Below are 21,862 nucleotides of genomic sequence, written 5' to 3' on the forward strand. Positions count from 1 at the left end.
TGTTTTTTCATGGCTGCATAGTATTCCATGGTGTATATGTACCACATTTTCTCTATCCAGTCTATCACTGATGGGCATTTAGATTGATTCGGCAGCACATATACTAAAATTGGAACGATACAGAGAAGATTAGTATGGATGCTGCACAAGGACTCCATATCTTTGCTGTTGTGAATAGTGCTGCAATGAACATACACATGCATGTGTCTTTATAATAGGAAGATTTATATTCCTTTGGATATATACCCAGTAATAGAATTGTTGGGGTCAAATGGTATTTCTATCACTAGGTCTTTGAGGAATCACCACACTCTCTTCCACAATGGCTGAGCTAATTTACACTCCCGCCAACAGCGTATAAGGGTTTTTTTTCTCCACAACCACGCCAGCATCTGTTATTTTTACTTTTTAATAATATCCATCTGACTAGTGTTAGATGGTATCTCATTGTGGTTTTGATTTGCACTTCTTTTATGATCAGTGATGTTGAGCTTTTTTCATATGATTGTTGTCTGCATGTATGTCTTCTTTTGAAAAGTGTCTGTTCATGTCTTTTGCCCACTTTTTAATGGGGTTGTTTAGTTTTTTTCTTGTAAATTTGTTTAAGTTCCCTATAGATGCTAGATATTAGACCTTTGTTGGATGCATAGTGGGTAAGAAATTTTCTCCCATTCTATACATTGCCTGTTTACTCTGTTGTTAGTTTTTTCTGCTGTGCAAAAGCTCTTAAGTTTAATTAGATCCTATTTGTCAATTTTTGCTTTTGTTGCAATTGCTTTGGCATCTTCATCATGAAATCTTGGCCCATGCCCATGTCCTGAATAGTACTGCCTTGGTTATCTTCCAGAGTTTTTATAGTTTTGATAACTCCTATTTTGTACACCAACATAAAGACACCTAAGGACTTATGTGTTCTCCTGACAATTCCCAGGCATCCCCCTCACTGCAATTCTTCCAAGTCATCCCTGTTAACTCTCCTTTGCTCCCTGACTTCCCCTTCTCAACCGACTTGAGGAACTGCTCTCTGATATCAGAACAAGGCCTCCTTCTATAAAAATGATGAACAGGGAGCTCCCTCAAAAGAAAAACTGATAGACTCGAGTTACCATTGCGGGAAGACATCAAATAAGGAACATGTGAAGAAACTGGAAGTGTGAGGCCCAAAGAAGGAAAGGCTGAAGAGACATGTGAGCGCTGACTTCAGATATGTCAAAGACTGCCATGGGAAATGGCAAATTGTGTGTTGTCTGTCACAGTGGGCAGTGATCTGATCCATGGCCCATCTCTCAAGCTCCCTGGAAAGCCATGTCCCAAACACCAGCCAGTCTCAAACCACTTGATGGTGCTTGTCAATTTAAAAGATACTTTTATTCTTTTTTGGTATCACTATTATCACTGGGATATGAAAATCACTCACCATAATTAGAAGATAACCATACAAATAAAGACAATGACAATAAAACAGCTTTTTGCTGTTGGCCAAAGATTTTGGGACAGAAGTCTGCTGAGCTCTGCCTTTATAACAAAGGGAAATGAGTGTTAGAGAAGGTTAAAGATGCACTAGCAGCAAATTGAGACTTTTGCCTTAGCAGGAGAGTGTGAGTCAATGGTACCCCACGCCATGTCCTTGTGACTCTGAAAATCATCTCTTGGACCACTGTGTTGCACATCCCACACCTGGACAGGAATGGCTGCTGGAGGTGAAAAATGTTCGCAAGCGATCTGTAAAGTTATTCTAGTTTATAACCACAAGAAGGAAGACAAGAGTTCAACAGGAAAACCCATGTTATAATATATAAAGTTTAAGCTAATAAGTACGGTCTGCTGTACTATACAGCATAATGCCTATAGCTAACAAACACGGCATTGTATACTTAAAATTTGCCTAGGGTAGATTTTATGTTATATGCTTTTACCAAAAACAATTAATCATAGTAATAACAAAGAAGAAACTTTGGGAGTTGAGGGACCTGTTTAATGATTGGTTTCACAAGTGGGATTCACAGGTGATTTTCATAAATGTGTTGCAGTTATCCTGAAACTTATCAAGATGTATGCATTAAGTACGTACAGCTTTTCTTTTCTTTTTTCTTTTTCTTTGAGACAGAGTCTTGCTCTGTCGCCCAGGCTGGAGTGCAATAGTGCAATCTCGGCTCACTGCAACCTCCCCGTCCCAGGTTCAAGTAATTTTCCAGCCTGGGCCTCCCAAATAGCTGGGATTATAGGCACCCCCCATCATGCCCGGCTAAGTATGTACAGCTTTTTTATGTCAATAAGACCTCAATAAAGTGGTTTTAAAAAAATAAGTAACATTGGCAACAATGGAAAAAGCATCTTTATAAATGCTAATGATACTTATTTTTTTTAATGTCCTACAATTTACAAAGCACTTTCATTTACATCATTCCACCTAATCTGTTCAAAGTAATGACTATTCTGTCCTTGAGATAATTCAACAGAATCATCACTCAGGACAGATGATAGCCAAAGCCCATTTGCAACACCAGCAGTCTCAAAATGTGGGCTGCTTTACCACCTTGAATTTGAATTGCTAATTTTTAAAAGAAAGGGAATTTTAAATTAAAACTTTAACCTATGGTCAGTAAGAAGGCTGAATTGGATTTACTGAAGTAGAAAGCAATTTGATTTTAACTCAATGAAGATGAAGCACATCCAGGGGAAGTGAACACGGTAATCACTCTGGGTGTGTGTGTTAATATGACAACACATCATAGGAACGAAAGCACCGCCCTGCAGCTTATCAGGAACAGGAGGGCTCAGGAAAGATCACTGAAGGTAAGGAAGTATTTAAGCCCCGAGTCTGCAATTTAAAAAGAGGTAAACTCCAATGAAGTCAGACAGACTGTAAAGCTCAAGTGTGCAAATTAAACTTGTCTTCCTACCTCCCTTGGCAACCTTTGGACTGCCTCAGATTTATCCAAACTGAAAAGAATAAGACCTCTGTGGTCCTCCTGGGTACCTTAAAGTTAATGGAAATAATTTCACCAGTTCCTCCTTCTTTTAAGGGGTAGTAGATCCAAGCCACTCTGTAAGGACTTCCTTCAGAATACCGGCTCTTGTCTGAAGGGCCAGGCTGTGCAAGGGGATCATAGCAGGGAAGCCAGCTGGTTTACCAGCTTTGAAGGTACCTTGTCTTAGCTACATTGTTTGACTATTCTCCTGAAAATGCATATACATTTAAACACAAAGTCCAGGAAGCCCAGAGGGTTTGAGGCACTGCCATTTTTAACTGAAAGGGAAAGAACAAGGCCCTGTCTGAGAATTCCTAATCACCTCAGCAGCTTCCTCGTCTGCAGCCAGTCCTGACCTCTCCTCTCCAGACTCTGCAGGTTGCCAGTCCTTCTCGGAGCCCATTACGATGAGGTGAAGATGAACACCTTTTTCCTTCACTAAGAACCTTTTGTTGTATCCTTCAAGCTGGCGAGGTCACAGATGTGTCTCGTATTGAAATGGCTGGGAAAGCCTATGCCATCTGAAGCGTATGTAGGGAGGGGTGGGCAGAGAGAAAGGGCAGCCACCTGGCCTGTGTCTATTTGCTTCTCTCAGCTTCTTTTGCATCATACCACTATTTGTTAAAAGATAACACTTCTATATAATGATAAATTTAAAAATGAGACTAGATATTTGCTAAGGGTTTCTTAGCAGACACTGATTGTCATATTTTATTTATGCGCCAGGGAGAAGTTCCCATGGCCCTTTAATTAGATTTGCTCTATAATTTGCCATATTTCTCTCAGAATTCCATCTGTCTCTTCTTATTATCCTAGTCTTTAAATCTTTCCCTGGAGAGATTAATTCAGTACTATGCTTTTCTTTTTTCTCTTTGAGACAAAAGCTACATGACACAAGATGGCAGACATTCTACAAGATACAAGAACAGCTCAAAATGGCTTTTGCTTTAATATGACATGAAAAGCTTGGGGTTGTAGTTATCAATAAACTCAACCTGAGTGAGCAGTGGATGTGATGTGGGTGCCAAAAAAATAAGCATTACCTTGGCTTGCACTGAAGAGATCTAGCATTTGGATTAAGGGAGGTAAAGACCTACTATTCCCTGTCCTACTAAGATTACATATGGACTATTCTTTTCCTTTATAAGCACTACCTTTTAAGAGAAAAGAGCCAGAAAGGCAGTTAGTGTGGTATGGCCTTTAGTGGAAGTGAGAGTCCTCCCATACCCACAGAGGATGACGATGCAGCTGATGAAGTGCCGCTCTGAAACAATCTGGATGGTGGCAGTGGGAGGAAGAGATGCAAAGGCAAAGAGGAAACTTTGTAGAACTAGTTCAGAAATCATCATGAGGGAAAGGAAAACAGAAAACCTATTGTACCATTGGCCCTTGAACAACATGGGAATTAGACATCAATCACCTGCACAGTTAAAATTCACTATAACTTCTGACTCTTCAAAATCTTTCCTACTAATAGGCTTTTGTTGACCAGAAGCCTTATTGATAACAGAAATGGTCAATTAACACATGTTTTGTATGATATATGTATTATATTCTTAAAATCAAGGAAAGCTAGGGAAAAGAAAATATTATCAAGAAAATCATAAGGAAGAGAAAATGTATTTACCCTACTGTACTGTACTTATTGATACCGTAAGTTTACATTGTCTGCTTACAAACTGAATTATCTGTCTGAAATGGTGAGCAACCACAGTGCAGACCTCAATTTATAGTATATATCAAACAATTCAGCTTTTACTTGTAATGTCATGACTTTTCTCTGCTTTTTGGGAGCACTTCCAGCATCAGTAGTGGCACTTCGTATTAGTCCCGCCGTGTCATTCAAAGTTTATAGTATTGCCCTAAACACAAAAAATATGTGAGAACTGAAAGAGATAAGTTTTATTGCAATATGCAATTTACTGGAGAGAGAAACTGCTCATGTGCAGACGGTTAGCATCACATGGCATTTTAAGTGGATACTTCCAACACGTGAGCTCACCACAATGGCAATGTAGCTGGCAATGCAGCAATTATTACAGTGGTACCTTATATATACAGTTAATTTTATGCAATTATGATTTAATAATGTATTTTATGTTGTTTCTATTTCTCTCCACTGCAAAGGACGCCATGTACAGTCTGTTTGCATATGTTTTGATACATTTTTACTTTTTAGAATAGATGTGTGCATTATTTTATGGTAGTAAATGATAAAATAGACTAGTATCTACATATATTTTATGCATTCATGACATACCTTTTTCTTAATTTTTTTTATATTTCTAGGATACATGGTCTGTCTGTGAGTTTTTTCAAGTTGCCACAAATCTCCAAAAATATTTCTAATATATTTACTAAAAAAAATTCATGTAGAAGTGGACTTTCACAGTTCAAACCCATGTTGTTCAAGGGTCAACTGCATTAGTCTCCTATTGCTGCCATAACAAATTACTATAAATTTAGTGGTTTCAAGCAACACAAATCTATTATTTTACAGTTCTGGAGGTCAAAGTGAGTCTCACTAGGCTAAAATGAAGGTGTCAGTGAACTCCTCGGCTTTGGTCCCTTTCTCCATTTTCAAAAGCAGTTGAGCATCTTCAAATCTCTCTCTGACTTTGACTCCTGCCTCCCTTTTTCCTTTATGAGCACCCTGTGATTAGACTGGGTTCACATGGATAGCAAAGATAGTCTCTCCATCTAAAGACCCTTAACTTAATCTCATCTGCAAAGTCCCTTTTTGTCATGCAAGGTAAAATATTCATAGGTTCCAGGATTGGGATGCAGACATCTTTGGGGAGTTATTATTCTGCCTACCACAACTATCATTAGATATGGGGGGATGTGGATAATGAAAGGCTTGAACTTAGATCTCAGGCAAGATTAAGTTCAAGGACTGATAGGTAAATATTGTAGATGTTTAAAATAAGCAGTGGAGTCGGGGAGATCTAGGTTCAAACCTTGACTCTTTCATGTGTGAGTTGGGTAATTTTGGCAAATTGCTTAATGTCTCTATCTCAGTTTCTTCATCTGAAAAACAGGGATAAGCATAGCTTCTCCTTAGACTGTTGTGATGGTCAAGCTAGATATACATAGATGGATGGATGGATGGATGGATGGATGGATGGATGGGTAGAGAGAGAGAGAGAGAGAGAGATAGATAAATAATAGATGTGGCATTAGCACATGAAACTGAAGCTCACAAAATTAAAAAGTTTGGCCATATCTGTCTAACTTAATACCTATGATGCTTCTATTAGCTAATCCTTAGGATTAAGATCAGTATTTGGGCCTAATTTAGGGAGACATCTGTTAATTCATTAAAAAAATAAGATTCTGCATCTATATAACAATGCTCATTGTCAGAAACTTAATGGAGCATTAGCCTCCATGGAAATAAAGCTCTGGTTATGGAGGAGACCAAACAAATAGGCTAAATATAGCTACATGTGTCAAATAAAAAAGTATCAAATGTGATGTGCTAAATGAGTGCTATAGGTATATGCAACATGTGGAGGGTAAAGGATGCAAGTTATTAATCTTAGCTCATAAAAAAGGCTTCCTAGTGGCAATGGAGCTTGAAGGAAAGCATCAGATTTCAGGCAGGAGGGTGGAAAGTGATACAACCTAAGTGAGAATGTTCATTGCAAGTTGTAGGAGCAGGGTAACTGAAGTAAGAATTCACATAAAGTACAAGACTTAAATGCCAGCAGGAAACAAGAAGTAACTGAAGACTGCAGATGTCCAGGATGTCCACATCAAAGTGATGTGGAAATCATGGAAGAAGCTGGACTAGCTCACATACTGCATCAAATGCATCATTCAGGCATTTGATTGCAGAGTTATCTACTACTCCCTTCATTTCTGTCAACATTTGCTTTGTATATTGTGGAGCTCTGATGTTTGGTGCACATATATTTTGAATTGTTATATCTTCTAGGCAAATTGACCCTTTTATCAACATATAATGTCCTTTTTTCTTGTAACAATTTTTGACTTAAATTCTACTTTATGATATTAGTGTAGACACTGAAGCTCTCTTTTTGTTATTATTTACATCTTCTACACTTTCACTTTCAACCTTTAGATCTAAAGTGTTTTTAGATCTAAAGTGGGTCTCTCATAGCATGCAGTTAGATCATGTTTTTCTTTAATTCATTATGCCAATCTATGCTTTTGATTGGATGTTTTTTGTTTGCTTGTTTGTTTGTTTCTTTTGTTTTGTTTTGTTTAAGACGGAGTCTCGATTACTAATATGGAAGGACTTACTTTTGCCATTTCCCTCCTTTATATCTTACAGTTTTTTTGCCCCTCATTTTCTCCATGACCAGTTTTCTTTGTTTTAGTTGACCTTTTTTTAATAGAGGCACATTTTGATGCCTTTCTCATTTCCTTTTGTGTATATTCTATACATATATTCTTTGTGGCTACCATGGGAATTACATATAATATCCTACAGTTATAACAATCTATTTTGAATTGATACAAACTTAACTTAGGCATACAACTTAAGCATACAAAATTTCTGCTTCTATACAGCTCCATCCCCACCTTTATGTTATTGATGTCACAAATCATATCTTTACATATTGTGTACACATGAACATAGAGTATAATTATCTTGTATGCACTTGTGTTTTAAATCTTTTAGAACCTACTATTGAATGTGGCTTTTGTAAAAAAACAAACAAAAAAAAAAAAAAAAATGGATTTTCACTTTATTGCTGTAGACATTTTACTGTTTCCCAGAGTTCCAGTAGTTTTTTTTTTTCTTTAGACAGATTCTTACTCTGTCGTCCAGGCTGGAGTGTAGTGGAGTGCAGATGCTGGATCTCAGCTCACTGCAACCTCAGCCTCCCAGGTTCAAGTGACTCTCATGCCTCAGCCTCCTGAGTAGCTGGTATTACAGGTGCAGGCCACCACACCCATTTTTGTATTTTTTACAGAGATGGGGTTTTGCCATGCTGCCCAGGTTGGTCTTGAATTCCTGACCTCAAGTTATCCACTGGCCTCATTCCCCCCAAAGTGCTGGGATTACAGGCGTGAGCCACCACGACTGGCCCAGTAGTTATTTTAAATATCTCAAGTTGTTTTGTTTTGTTTTTCATGTTTCTGTAGGTGAAAAAGGGCCTGAACCTTACTACTGTTTTGTTTTTAATGGTTCTGTAGGTGAAAAAGGGCCTGGACCTTACTACTCCACCAGTTTGCTGACTCCACTCCACTCAGGCATTTTAGAGCTGGAGTGCGGTAAAGTAAGGGAGCCCTGAAATCCCCTTCTTTACCCCTCAACTCTTAGCCCTGAGAATGTCTAGTAGGGGCCCCTAATCACAAGCATTGATTCAGATGGGAGCACTGTGAGAGCAGGCTTTATGCTGCTATTTCTTTTACTGGTTACTATGAATTTATTTTTAAACTTCCATAGTCTTCTTAAGTGTCTGTAATTTTTATATTATTTTAATTCCATTTATCATTTTGTATGTTTAGTTTATTTTCACCTTTTATAATTTGGAGTACAGAAAACTTCTATATTGTCATTGTTTTGAACTTTAGATATTTAGATGTCTTACTGAATTGGAGTCCTAAGTTTGCTTTCCCCTTCTTAATATTTTGATTGTCACTTATTTAACTCTTAATTTCACTTATTTAACTTATCTTTATTCCTTTGTAATATTTATGACTGTTTCATTTCAGTGTTTTTTTTAGTTTAAGTATATTTATTAGCTTTTTTCCTAAGTTCTACCTTCTTTAATCTTCACCCATTGTGTTTCATTTATCATATTTTATCCTTATATTATATTGAATGTTCTATATCATTCTTTTAAGCTGGTATTCTCATACTTATTTCTCTTTATGTTCGTGGTTTTTCAAATCTTTCACATCTATTTCTCACTTTTTAATCTTTAAGTCTGTAGTTCACTTTTACCATATTTTTATATTTTACTTTTATGTTTTAACTGTATTCTATTTCCTCAGTCTAGAGTAATGAATAGGGTTTCAGGCCCTGAGGCAAGGTAGTCTAGATTCAAATCCTGTCTCTACCAGTAACTAGCTATATGACCTTAGGCCAACTATTTAATCTCTCAGTGCTTCAATTTTCCATCTATAAAATGAGGACCACAATAGCTCCTAACTAACAGAATTAAGGGAGTTAATACACAGAAGACCCTTAGAAGAGTCTGCTCCATGGACACTGAGGCAGAGACTAACAGCTGTTCATCAGCCCATTTCCCTTTTCTCCTGGACACAGAGTTGGACTACATTTCCCAGCTTCCCTTGCAACTATGTGTGGTCATGTGACTGAGTCCTGGCCAATGAAGTTGTGAACAAAAAAAATGTCCACCACTTCTCGGCCTGCCTATAAAAACTTTTTTTGCAATTGTTATACTTTGTTTATTCTTCTGTCTACTGATTAGCTATGGATGCTCTGGAAGACTTCAAATGCCACATGTTGAAAATGGAGGAGTTCCGCCCCACCTGAATTTCTGAATGACTACATGGAATAGACCCTTTCTCCACCATATCAACAACCCTGCCTGAAAAGGTAATTTACATGAGCAGAAAACAAATTTTGAAAGTGATAAGCCACTGAGAACTCCAGTTTTTTAATATTACAACAGCAGGTGTTAAGGAATATAGACATTGGTGCCTTGAAGTAGTGACTACGGAAAATAACAGGCACTAGCTTAGTAATCAAGCAGTGGACAGCAAGGAAACCAAAATCAGAGGCTGGAAAGATGGAAATTCAGAATATGCAGTGGTAAAACCATCACCTACAATAACTGGAAAAGCAGACCTAGTGCCTACCAAGTTTGTAGCTCTAGGGAAATAAGTTTGAAAATAGAAAATTCCTAATAAAATGGAATAGTAAAGATAATATTAAAGTAATGTGAAAGAAAGAAATATGCTCAGTTAGGAATTTGCTGGTTTGCCAACATCATTTTTACAGAATTAAAAGAAACAATCATGGATGGCCAATAAGGGAGTGCCAAGATACCCAATTAGAAGCAGCTGTGATCTGTGGCACTCACAGAGAGGAATGAAAAGGAGCAAGTGAATTCAACACCTTCAACTGAAATATCCAGGTTCTCACACTGAGACTGACTAGGCAAACAACTTGATCCACAGAGAATGAAGAACAGGGGGCAATGGCCCACCCAGGAAGTACCACAGAACCAAAGAAACCCGGACCCCCAGCCAAGGGAAGTGATAAGTGATTGTGCAACCTCACCCAGGGAACCACGCTTTTCCCACAGATCTCTGCAACCTGCAGATCAGGAGATCTCCTCATGAGCCAATGCCACTAGGGCCTTGGGTCCAATACACAGAGCTATGTAGAGTCTCAGCAGAGCAGCTACTCAGGCACACAGAGACGCAGGAGTTTTATATACTCTGGCCCCAGGATCCCCTGCACAGTGAGAAATCCTCCATACATATCCCTAAGAAGGAGGCTGAATCCAGTGAGCCAAGCAGCATTGTTCTGCAGGAACTGCTTCCAAGCCACCTCACAAGTTAAGACCCACTGGCTTGGAATTCCAGCCAGCCAACAGCAACAGGCTGGAATCTGCCTGAGATAGGTCCGAGTTTCCAGGGAGAGGGGCAGCCACCACCTCTCTGGTCCAGTAGACTTGGCCTTTCCAGCCTGCCAGCTTTGGAGAATACAAATGGTCCCGATGAGGAAGGGGCCCCCATAACACAGCACAACTGCTTTGCCACACTGTGGCCAGACTGCTTCTTTAAGTGGGACCCCAATTCATTCCTCCTTACTGGGAGGGACCTCCCTGTGGGGGCTTCAGCCACTCCAACAAGCGTTCTATGATCTCTCCCTTGGATGGAGCTCCCAGGGGGAGGGGCGGCTGCCATCTCTTTGGTTCAGTGGACTCAACCATTCCAGCCTGCTGGCTTTGGAGAATGCAAACAGTCCAGATGAGGAAGGGTCTGCCACAATGCAGAACACCTCCTCAGACAAAAAGCAGCAAGACCCATCTTTAAGTGGGTCCCTGATACCATTCCACCTGACTGGGTGAGACCTCCAAACAGGGGTCTCCAGTCACCTCTTACACTTATGTTCTGGCCAGCAGTATCCCCCTGGGACAGAGCTTCCAGAGGAAGGAGCTGGCTGCCATCTTTGCTGTTTTGCAACCTTCACTGGTGATATCTCCAGGTACAGGAAAAACCAAGGCAACTAAGGTCTAGAGCAGACCCCCAGCAAACTGCAGCAGCCCTACAGTAGAGTGGCCTGACTATTAAAAGAAAAACAAACAGAAAACAACAACAAGAAAAACATCAACAAAAAGAATCCCACAAAACCCTATTGAAAGGCCAGCAACCTCAAAGATTGAAGGTAGAAAAACCCACAAAGATAAGCAAAGAATCAGTGCTGAAAACTCAAAAAGCTAGAGTGGCTATTCTTCTCCAAATGACAGTAACACCTCTCCAGCAAGGGAACAGAACTGGGCTAAGGCTGAGATGACTGAACTGACAAAAGTAGACTTCAGAAGGTGGGTAATAACAAACTTCACTGAGTTAAACGAAGATGTTGTAACCCAATGCAAAGAAGCTAAGAATCATAATAAAACAATACAGGAGCTGATAGCCAGAATAGCCAGTTTAGAAAGGAACATAACCAAGCTGACGGAGTTGAAAACACACAACATGAGAACCTTACAATGCAATCACAAGTATCATCAACAGAACAGACCAAGTGGAGGAAAGAATCTCAGAGCTTAAAGACTACCTTTCTGAAATAAGACAGGCAGACAAGAATAGAGAAAAAAGAATGAAAAGGAATGAACAAAACCCCCAAGAAATATGGAATTATATGAAGAGACCGAACCTCCAACTGACTGGGATACCTGAAAGAGACAGGGAGAATGGAACCAAGTTGGAAATCACACTTTAGGATATCATTCAAGAGAACTTACCCAACCTAGCAAGATAGGCCAACATTCAAATTCAGGAAGTGCAGAGAACCCCAGTAGGATCCTCCATGAGAAGATCAACCCCAAGACACATAGTCATCAGATTCTCCAACGTTGAAATGAAAAAAAAATGCTAAGGGCAGCCAGAGAGAAAGGCCATGTCACCTACAAAGGGAAGCCCATCAGACTAACTGAGGACCTCTTAATGGAAACCCTACAAGCCAGAAGAGATTGTGGGCCAATATTCTACATTCTTAAAAAAAAGAATTTCTAACCCAAGATTTCATATCTGACCAAACTAGGGTTCATAAATTAAGCAGAAATAAGATCCTTTTCAGAGAAGCAAAGGCTGAGAGAATTCATCACCACCTGGAAGCACTAAATATGGAAAGGAAAAACTGTTACCAGTCACTACAAAAACACACTGAACTACACAGACCAGTGACACTATGAAGCAACTACATAAACAAGTCTGCAAAATAACCAGCTAGCATCACGATGACAGGATCAAATTCACATATAACAATACTAACCTGAAATATAAATAGGCTAGGCCAGGCACAGTGGCTCACACCTGTAATCCCAGTACTTTGGGAGGCTGAGGCAGGCAAATCACCTGAGGTCAAGAGTTCAAGACCAGCCTGGCCAACATGGTGAAACCCCATCTCTACTAAAAGATGGCAGGCGCCTGTAATCCCAGCTACTCAGGAGCCTGAGGCAGGAGAATTGCTTGAACTCAGTAGGCAGAGGTTGCAGTGAACCGGGACTGCACCATTGCACTCCAGCCTGGGTGACACATCTCAAAAAGTATATAAAATACATATATATGTATGGAGTGAAACTCCATCTCAAAAAATATATAAAATACATATATATTATATATGTTATATATATGTTATATGATATATATCATATATGTGTTAGATATATGTTATATATTATATATATAAAGGGCTAAATGCCCCAATTAAAAGACATAGAATGGCAAGCTGGACAGAGCCAAGACCCACTGGTGTGCTGTCTTTAAGAGACCCATCTCACGTGCAAAGACATACACAGGCTCAAAATAAAGGGATGAAGGAAAATTTACCAAGCAAATGGAAAACAGAAAAAAGTAGAGGCTGCAATCCTAGTTTCTGACAAAACAGACTTTAAGCCAACAAAGATTAAAAAAGACAAAGAAGGGCATTAATAATGGTAAAGAGTTCAATTCAACAAGAAGAGCTAACTATCCTAAATATATATGCATCCAATACAGGAGCACCCAGATTCATAAAGCAAGTTCTTCGAGAATGACAGAGTTAGACTACTTAGACTCCCACACAATAATAGTGGGAGACTTTAACACCCCACTGACAATATTAGAAAAATCAAGACAGAAAATTAATAAAGATAGTAAGGACCCGAACTCAGCCCTGGATCAACTGGATCTGATAGACATCTACAGAATTATCCACCACAAAACAACAGAATATACATTCTTCTCATCAACACATGGCACTTACTCTAAAATTGATCACATAATTGGAAATAAAACACTCCTAAGCAAATGCAAAAGAGCTGAAACCATAACAAACAGTCTCTCAGACCACAGCACCATCAAATTAGAACTCAAGATTAAGAAATTCACCCAAAACCACACAACTACATGGAAACTGAACAACCTGCTCCTGAATGACTCTTGGGTAAATAATGAAATTAAGGCAGAAATTAATAAGTTCTTTGAAACTAATGAGAACAAAGAGACAATCTCTGGAGAACAAAGAGAGAATCTCTGGAACACAGGTAACGTGGTGTTGAGAGGGAAATTTAGAGCATTAAATGCCCACATCAAAAGCTAGAAAGATCTCAAGTTAACAACCTAACATCTCAACTAGAGAACTGGAGAACCAAGAGCAAACAAACTCCAAAGGTAGAAGACAAGAAATAACGAAGATGAGGGCATAAGTGAAGAAGACAGAGACATGAAAAACCCTTCAAAAAAAATCAACAAATGCAGAAGTTGTTTTTTTGAAAAAAAATAATAAAATAGATCACTTGCTAGACTAATAAAGAGGGAAAGAGAGGAATCAAATAAACACAATCGAAAATGTTAAGGGAGATGTCACCACTAACCCCACAGAAATACAAATGACAATCAGAAAATACTGTAAACACCTCTATGCACATAGACTAAAAAATCTAGAAGAAATGGGTAAATTCCTGGACACATACACCCTCCCAAGACTGAACCAGGAAGAAATTGAATCCCTGAATAGACTGATAATGAGTTCTGAAATTGAGACAGTAATAAACAGCTTACCAACCAAAAAAAGCTCAGGAACAGATAGATTCACAGCTGAATTCTACCATAAGTACAAAGAAGGGGTATCATTTCTACTGAAACTATTCCAAAAAATTCAAAGGAGGGACTCATCCCCAATTTATTCTATGAGGCCAGCATCATCCTGATACCAAAACCTGGCAGAGATGCAACCAAAAAAAGAAAACCTCAGTCTAATATCCTTAACGAACATCAATGCAAAAATCTTCAATAAAATACTGACAAACTGAATGCAGCAGCACATCACAAAGCTTATCCACTAGAATCAAGTTGGCTTCATCTCCAGAATACAAAGTTGGTTCAACATATGCAAATCAACAAATGTGATTCATCACATAAACAGAGCAAAAGACAAAAACCACATGATTATCTCCGTATATGCAGAAAAGGCCTTTGATAAAATGCAGCATCCTTCATGTTAAAAATTCTCAATAAACTAGGTATTGAAGGAACATACCTCAAAATAATAAGAGCCATATATGACAAGCCCACAGCCAATATCATACTGAATGGGCAAAAGCTGGAAGCATTCCCCTTGAAAAACAGCACAAGACAAGATGTCCTCTCTTGCCACTCCTATTCAACATAGTATTGGAAGTTTTGGCCAGGGCAATCAGATAAGAGAACAAAATAAAGAGTATTCAAATGGGAAGAGGGGGAGTCAAATTATCTTTGTCTGCGGATGACATGATCCTATATCTAGAAAACCCATCATCTCAGTCCAAAAGCTTCTTAAGCTGATAAGCAACTTCAGCAGTCTCAGGATACAAAATCAATGTGCAAAAATTGCTAGCATTCCTATATACCAACAACAGGCAAGCAGACAGCCAAATCCTAAATGAACTCCCATTCACAATTACTACAAAAAGAATAAAATACCTAGGAATACAGCTAACAAGGGAAGTGAAGGACCTCTTCAAGGAGAACTACAAACCATTGCTCAAAGAAATCGTAGAGGACACAAACAAATGGAGAAACATTCCATGCTCATGAATAGGAAGAATCAGTATCATGAAAATAGCCATACTGCCCAAAGCAATTTATAGATTCAATGCTATTCACATTAAACTACCATTGACATTCTTCACAGAATTAGAAAAAACTATTTTAAAATTTATGTGGAACCAAAACATCCCAAATAACCAAGACAATCATAATCAAAAAGAACAAAGCTGGAGGCATCGTGTTACCCAACTTTAAACTATACTGCAAGGCTACAGTAACCAAAACAGCAGAGTATTGGTACAGGAACAGACACATAGACCAATGGAACAGAATACAGAACTCAGAAATAAGACCCAACACCTACAACCATCTGATCTTCAACAAACTAGACAAAAACAAGCAATAGGGAAAGCACTCCACATTTAATAAATGGTGCTGAGAGAACTGGCTAGCCATATGCAGAAAACTGAAACTGGACCCATCCCTTACACCATATGCAAAAATCAATTCAAGGTGGATTAAAGACTTAAGCATAAAACCCAAAACTATAAAAATGCTGCAAGACAACCAAGGCAGTACCATTCAGGACATAGGCATGGACAAAGATTTCATGACGAAAACACCAAAGCAACTGCAACAAAAGCAAAAACTTACAAATGGGATCTAATTAAATTAAAGAGCTTCTGCACAGCAAAAGAAACTATCATCAGACACTTTTCAAAAGAAGACACACATCCGGCCAACAAACATATGACCAAAAAAAACTGATCATTCGAGAAATGCAAATAAAAACGACAATAAGATGCCATCTAACACCAGTCAGAATGGCTATTACTAAGATGTCAAAAACCAACAGATGCTGGTGAGGTTATGGAGAAAAAGGAATGCTTTTACATTGTTGGTGAGAGTGTAAATTAGTTCAACCATTGTGGAAGACAGTGTGGTGATTCCCCAAAGACCTAGAGTCGCACCATTTGACTCAGCAATCCCATTATGGGGTATACACCAAAAAAATATATAAATCATTGTGTTATAAAGATACATGCACATGTATGTTCATTGCAGCATTTTTCACAATACCAAAGACATAAAATCAATCTAAACGCCTATCAACGATGGACTGGATAAAGAAATGTGGTACATATACAGTACATATACTACGCAGCCATAAAAAGGAACAAGATCATGTCCTTTGCAGGGATATGGATGGAGTTGGAAGCCATTATCCTCCAGAAACTAACACAGGAACAGAAAACCAAACAACGTATGTTCTCATTTTTAAGTGGGAACTAAATGATGAAAATACATGGACACATAGAGGGGAACAGCACACACTGGGAACTATCAGTGGGTGGTGGGTGGGAGGGAGAGCATCAGGAAGAATAGCTAATTGGTGCTGGGCTTAATACGTAGGTGATAGGATGATCTCTGCAGCAAACCACTATTGCACATATTTACTTGTGTAACAAACCTACACATCCTGCACATGTACCCATGAACTTAAAATAAAAGTTGAAGAAAAGAAAAAGAAAGAATGAACAATCCTAAAATTCATATAGAACCAAGAAAAGAGCACAAAGAGCCAAAGCAATCCTAAGCAAAAAGAACAAATCTGGATGCATCACAATACCTGACTTCAAATTATACTGCAAGGCTATTGTAACCAAAATAGCATGGTATTGGTATAAAAGTAGATACATAGACAAATAGAATATAATAGAGAACCCAGAAATAAAGCCAAATAGTTACAACCAACTGATCGACAACGAAGCATATACAAATATAAACTGAGGAAAGGATATGCTATTCAATAAATGGTGCTGAGAAAACTAGATAGCAACATGTAGAAGAATGAAACTGGATGTATATCTCTCACTTATACAAAAATCAACTCAAGATGGATTACAGACTTAAATCTAAGGCTTGAAACCATACAAATTCTAGAACAAAATCCAGGAAAAATTCTTTTAGATATTAGCCTAGGCAAAGAATTTATAACTAAGACCCCAAAAACAACCACCACAAAAATAAATAAATAAATAAATAGGACTTAATTAAATTAAAATGCTCTGCACAGCAAAAGAAATAATCATCAGAGTAAACACACAACTCACAGAATGGGAGAAAATATTTGCAAACTATGCATCTGACAACAGACTAATACCCAGAATCTACAAATAACTCAAATCAGCGAGGGGAAAAAAATCCCATTAAAAAGTGGGCAAATGATGGCCGGGCGCAGTGGCTCAAGCCTGTAATCCCAGCACTTTGGGAGGCCGAGATGGGCGGATCACGAGGTCAGGAGATCGAGACCATCCTGGCTAACACGGTGAAACCCCGTCTCTACTAAAAATACAAAAAACTAGCCAGGCGAGGTGGCGCGCGCCTGTAGTCCCAGCTACTCGGGAGGCTGAGGCGGGAGAATGGCGTAAACCCGGGAGGCGGAGCTTGCAATGAGCTGAGATCCGGCCACTGCACTCCAGCCTGGGCAACAGAGCGAGACTCCGTCTCAAAAAAAAAAAAAAAAAAAAGTGGGCAAATGACATGAATATACATTTCTCAAAATAACATGTATAAATGGCCAAGAAACATATGAAAAACTGCTCACCATCACTAATCATTAGGGAATGCAAATTAAAACCACAATGAGAAACCACCTTATCCCAGCCAGAATGGCCATTTATTTAAAAGTAAAAAAACAAGAGATGTTGGCATGGATATGATGAAAAGGGAAAGTTTATATACTTCTGGTGGTAACATAAATCAGTATCACCTCTATGGAAAACAGTATGGAGATTTCTCCAAGAACTAAAAGTAGATCTACCATTCAATCCAGCAATCCCACTACTGGACTATGTACCCAAAGGAAAATAAGTCATTATATCAAAAAAACCTACATTCATATGATTATCACAGCACAATTCACAATTGCAAAGCTATGGAATCAACCTAAGTGCCCATCAATCAATGACTGGATAAAGAAAATGTGGTATATATACACCATGGAATACTAGTTAGCCATAAAAAAGAATGAAATAATGTATTTTACAGCAACTCAGATGGAACTGAATGCCATTATTTTAAGTGAAGTAACTCAGGAATGGAAAACCAAATACCATATTTTCTCATTTGTAAATGGGAGCTAAGCTATGGATACACAAAGGCACACAAAATGATATAATGGACTTTACAGACTCAGAATAGGGGAGTGTGGGAGGGGTGACTTAGAAAGTTACATATTGGGTACAACGTACACAACTTGGGTACACTAAAATTTCAGACTTCAGGACTATACAATTCATCCATGTAAGCAAAAACCACTTGTACTCCTAAAGCTATTAAAATGGTTTTTCTTTAAAAAAAATTTTTGTTGGTTTGCAAGCATAAATGAAAGGGAATAGAGTCCAAACGTTTGTCCAGAAACTTCTGAGTGTAAAGCCTTGGAAAAAATGACTGCTTCTAAATTCTGAGGAGTAAGAAACAAGATTGAAAAGGCTTTTGAGTGACACAGGTCAAAAGATTCAGCCTAGTAGCAAAGAACTAATTAAGAATTTTGCCTTCCCATCTGACCTTGAAGGCCTCAAGGAAGTCACCATCTCATTGAGAGAAAAGGGTATTAGGGTAAGAAAGTAATATAATAGTTCAAGCTTGGTAGTGATATCTAGGGAAAAAACTTTGGGATTTGCTATTGGCATAAAAAAACTTAAGGAAGAAAACAGAACAGAAACAAGTAATCCAAGCACAAAAAGAAAAACACTGCATGATCTCAATTATAGGTATAATCTAAAAAAAGGTCTAACTCTGAAGTAGAGAATAGAATGGTGGTTAGCAGGGACTGGGGCAAGGGGAGAAGTGGATGGGAAGATGTTGGTCAAAGTATACAAAGCTTCAGTTAGAAGGAGTAAGTTCTTGAGATTTATTCCACAGCATGGTGACTATAGTTAATAATAATGCAATATATTTCAAAATTGCTAAGAATTTCACATTACACACACGCAAAAAAATTTCATACCACACACACGCATGTGAAGTGATGGATATGTTAATTCGCTTGGTTTAATCATTTTATAGTGAATACATATATGAAAGCTTCACATTGTACCCCATAAATATATAAATTATTATTTGTCAAAAATAAAATAATTTTTTTTAAAAGAAAGAACAGAATCTTATCAGATTTTTGACAGAAATGTATGGCCAAGAAACCATGAGCCTGAACTAAAAATAAAATTGTTTAAAGGCGTCTATTTGAGCCTTGAAACAACAGCAGGGCACTAAAGGGCTGCAAAGCTGTGTACCCTCCTAAGATGGCGGACTCCCCTGCAATCACTTCAAACGTAGCCATTGAGAATAAAGTGCAAGAAGGAACTTGCCAGGACAGAGCTGGGGCCATGGAGACCAACTGAGAAGGGATTGCCTTTCCCAGCAAAATCAAGGTCTAATCAGGAAAGTTCTCCCACCTTCTGGTTGAGAACCTCCACCTTGCCTAGCCAACTGGATTCCATTGTTGCTTTGGGCCTGTGATGACTGTGCTGCCCGCTCTTAACCCTGTTCTAAATGGGAGCTTCTAACATTATGAGGCTTCCCTGCTTCGCCATTGAAAATTGGGAGGTGCTAGGGAGGCGGCAAATAATTTTATTCTCTTCTAGTTCATAAGTCATCAAACCACAGGGATCCTCATTTAGATGTGATGGAGAAGAGAGCACATCACCCAGAGATCCTGAACAGTGACTGAGCAAGGTGCCAGGGCTGAAGGGGACTTAGGGTCCCCCTCTCGGAGGGGTGTGTGGTGTGTGAGGGGAAAAACAAAACAGGAATTTGGTAAACAGTAGGGGAAGCTCTGTTAGAGACTGGCTAGTGTTCACCAAATGTACTTCCTTTCCTCCCACATACACAGATGAGTGACATTTCTCAGCCTCCTTTGCAGTTTTGTATGGCCATGTGACATTCTGGCCAATGGAATGTGGGCAGAAGCAGTATCTGCCACTTCCAGTTCTGATCCATTAAAACCTCCTGTGACACCTTCTTCACTCTTTCTTCCACTATCAGCCAGCTAGGTAGCAAGGGCCAAGGCAACCTTGCAAACCACATGCTAGAGAGAGTCTGAGTCCCTGCATGGCCTTGTGAGGCACAGCAGCCCCTCCACGAAAGCCTGGTACCTCAAGGTAACCATCAGCAAATGGAGAAAACCTAAATTTTACATTAGAAGAAATAAACTTCTGAGGTGTTAAGCCACTGAGATTTCAGAATATATGCTTTAGAACTAGCATCATCTTAAATATGAAAACTTAATACTGGCATGTTCTAAAGGTCAACAACTATGAACATTCCAATGTAATGTAACTAGATGAGTAAATTATGGTGTCAGCATGGAATACTGTGTAACCATTAGGCCAGGCACGGTGGCTCACACCTGCAATCCCAGCACTTTGGGAGGCCAAGATGGGCGGACCACCTGATGTCAGGAGTTCAAGACAAGCATGGCCAACATGGTGAAACCCCGTCTCTACTAAAAATATAAAAATTAGCCAGGTGTGGTGGCAGGCACCTGTAATCCTAGCTACTAGGGAGGTTGAGACAGAACAACAGCTTGAACCAGGTAGGCAGAGGTTGCAGTGAGCCAAGATCATGCCACTGCACTCCAGCCTGGGCAACAGAGCGAGACTCCATCTCAGAAAAAATAAAAAAGAAAGAAGAGTATAAAGTCATACTGGTTGACATGAAAACACATCTGTGCTACACTACTAAGTGGGAAAAAATTAGGTTAGAAAACAAGATGCAACATAATCCCATTTCAGTGAAGTGGGAAAAAATTAGGTTAGAAAACAAGATGCAACATAATCCCATTTCGGTAAAGTTGTATGGTTAGGTAATCCAGGTTCTGTGAACCTTCTAGAAGGATGTTCCCTAAATAACTAACAGTGAGGAATATGTGACTTCAGTAATCATTTCATCTTCTCCCATGCATATTTCAGGCTTGTTTGACATATTACAATGCCTATATATTTTGTGTTTTATTTTTGTTTTTTGAGATGGAGTCTGGTTCTGTCGCCCGGGCTGCAGTGCAGTGACGCGATCTCAGCTCACTGCACGATCTGCCTCCCGGGTTCACGCCATTCTCCTGCCTCAGCCTCCCCAATAGGTGGGACTACAGGCACCCGCCACCACACTCGGCTAATTTTTTGTATTTTTAGTAGAGACAGGGTTTCACTGTGTTAGCCAGGATGGTCTTGATCTCCTGACCTTGTGATCCACCCGCCTCGGCCTCCCAAAGTGCTGGGATTACAGGCATGAGCCACCACTCGCAGCCCGATGCCTATGTTTTTAAATATAAAAACAACAAAGCTATGTTTGGGCAGTAAATGTGTTATTTTTCCTCCAGTTGACCCTGTAATGTCCATTTCCTTTAAGAGAGTTTCCCCATCAGTATTGAATATTCAATATTGAATATCCTGAAAGCATTACTTCAAGCAAGTTGGAAAACCTACGGGTAAGAAAATAAATAACACGATAATAACAATAATAACAATATAACATGATAATACTCTTATCTAGGCTCAGAGCACATCTGAACATTTCACAGTTATTCTTATTCATGTATAAGAAGTGACATGATGGAGTCTGTTCCAAGATGGCCAAATAGGAACAGCTCCGGTCTGCAGCTCCCAACGTGATCAATGCAGAAGATGGGTGATTTCTGCATT

At 39.0% G+C, this 21,862-nt stretch overlaps 1 protein-coding gene and 1 pseudogene across 21 annotated transcripts in view; one reads left to right on the forward strand and one right to left on the reverse strand.

Annotated features, from left to right (window-relative positions):
* Positions 1 to 21,862, reverse strand: part of LOC105499180 (DISC1 scaffold protein) — a 426,110-nt gene that overhangs the window by 374,019 nt on the left and 30,229 nt on the right. The window lies entirely within an intron of this gene.
* On the forward strand, positions 82 to 182 carry LOC112423156 (U6 spliceosomal RNA; annotated as a pseudogene).

This window comes from Macaca nemestrina, chromosome 1 (genome assembly GCF_043159975.1).
Source record: "Macaca nemestrina isolate mMacNem1 chromosome 1, mMacNem.hap1, whole genome shotgun sequence".
In the NCBI taxonomy this organism is placed as follows: Eukaryota; Metazoa; Chordata; class Mammalia; order Primates; family Cercopithecidae; genus Macaca; species Macaca nemestrina.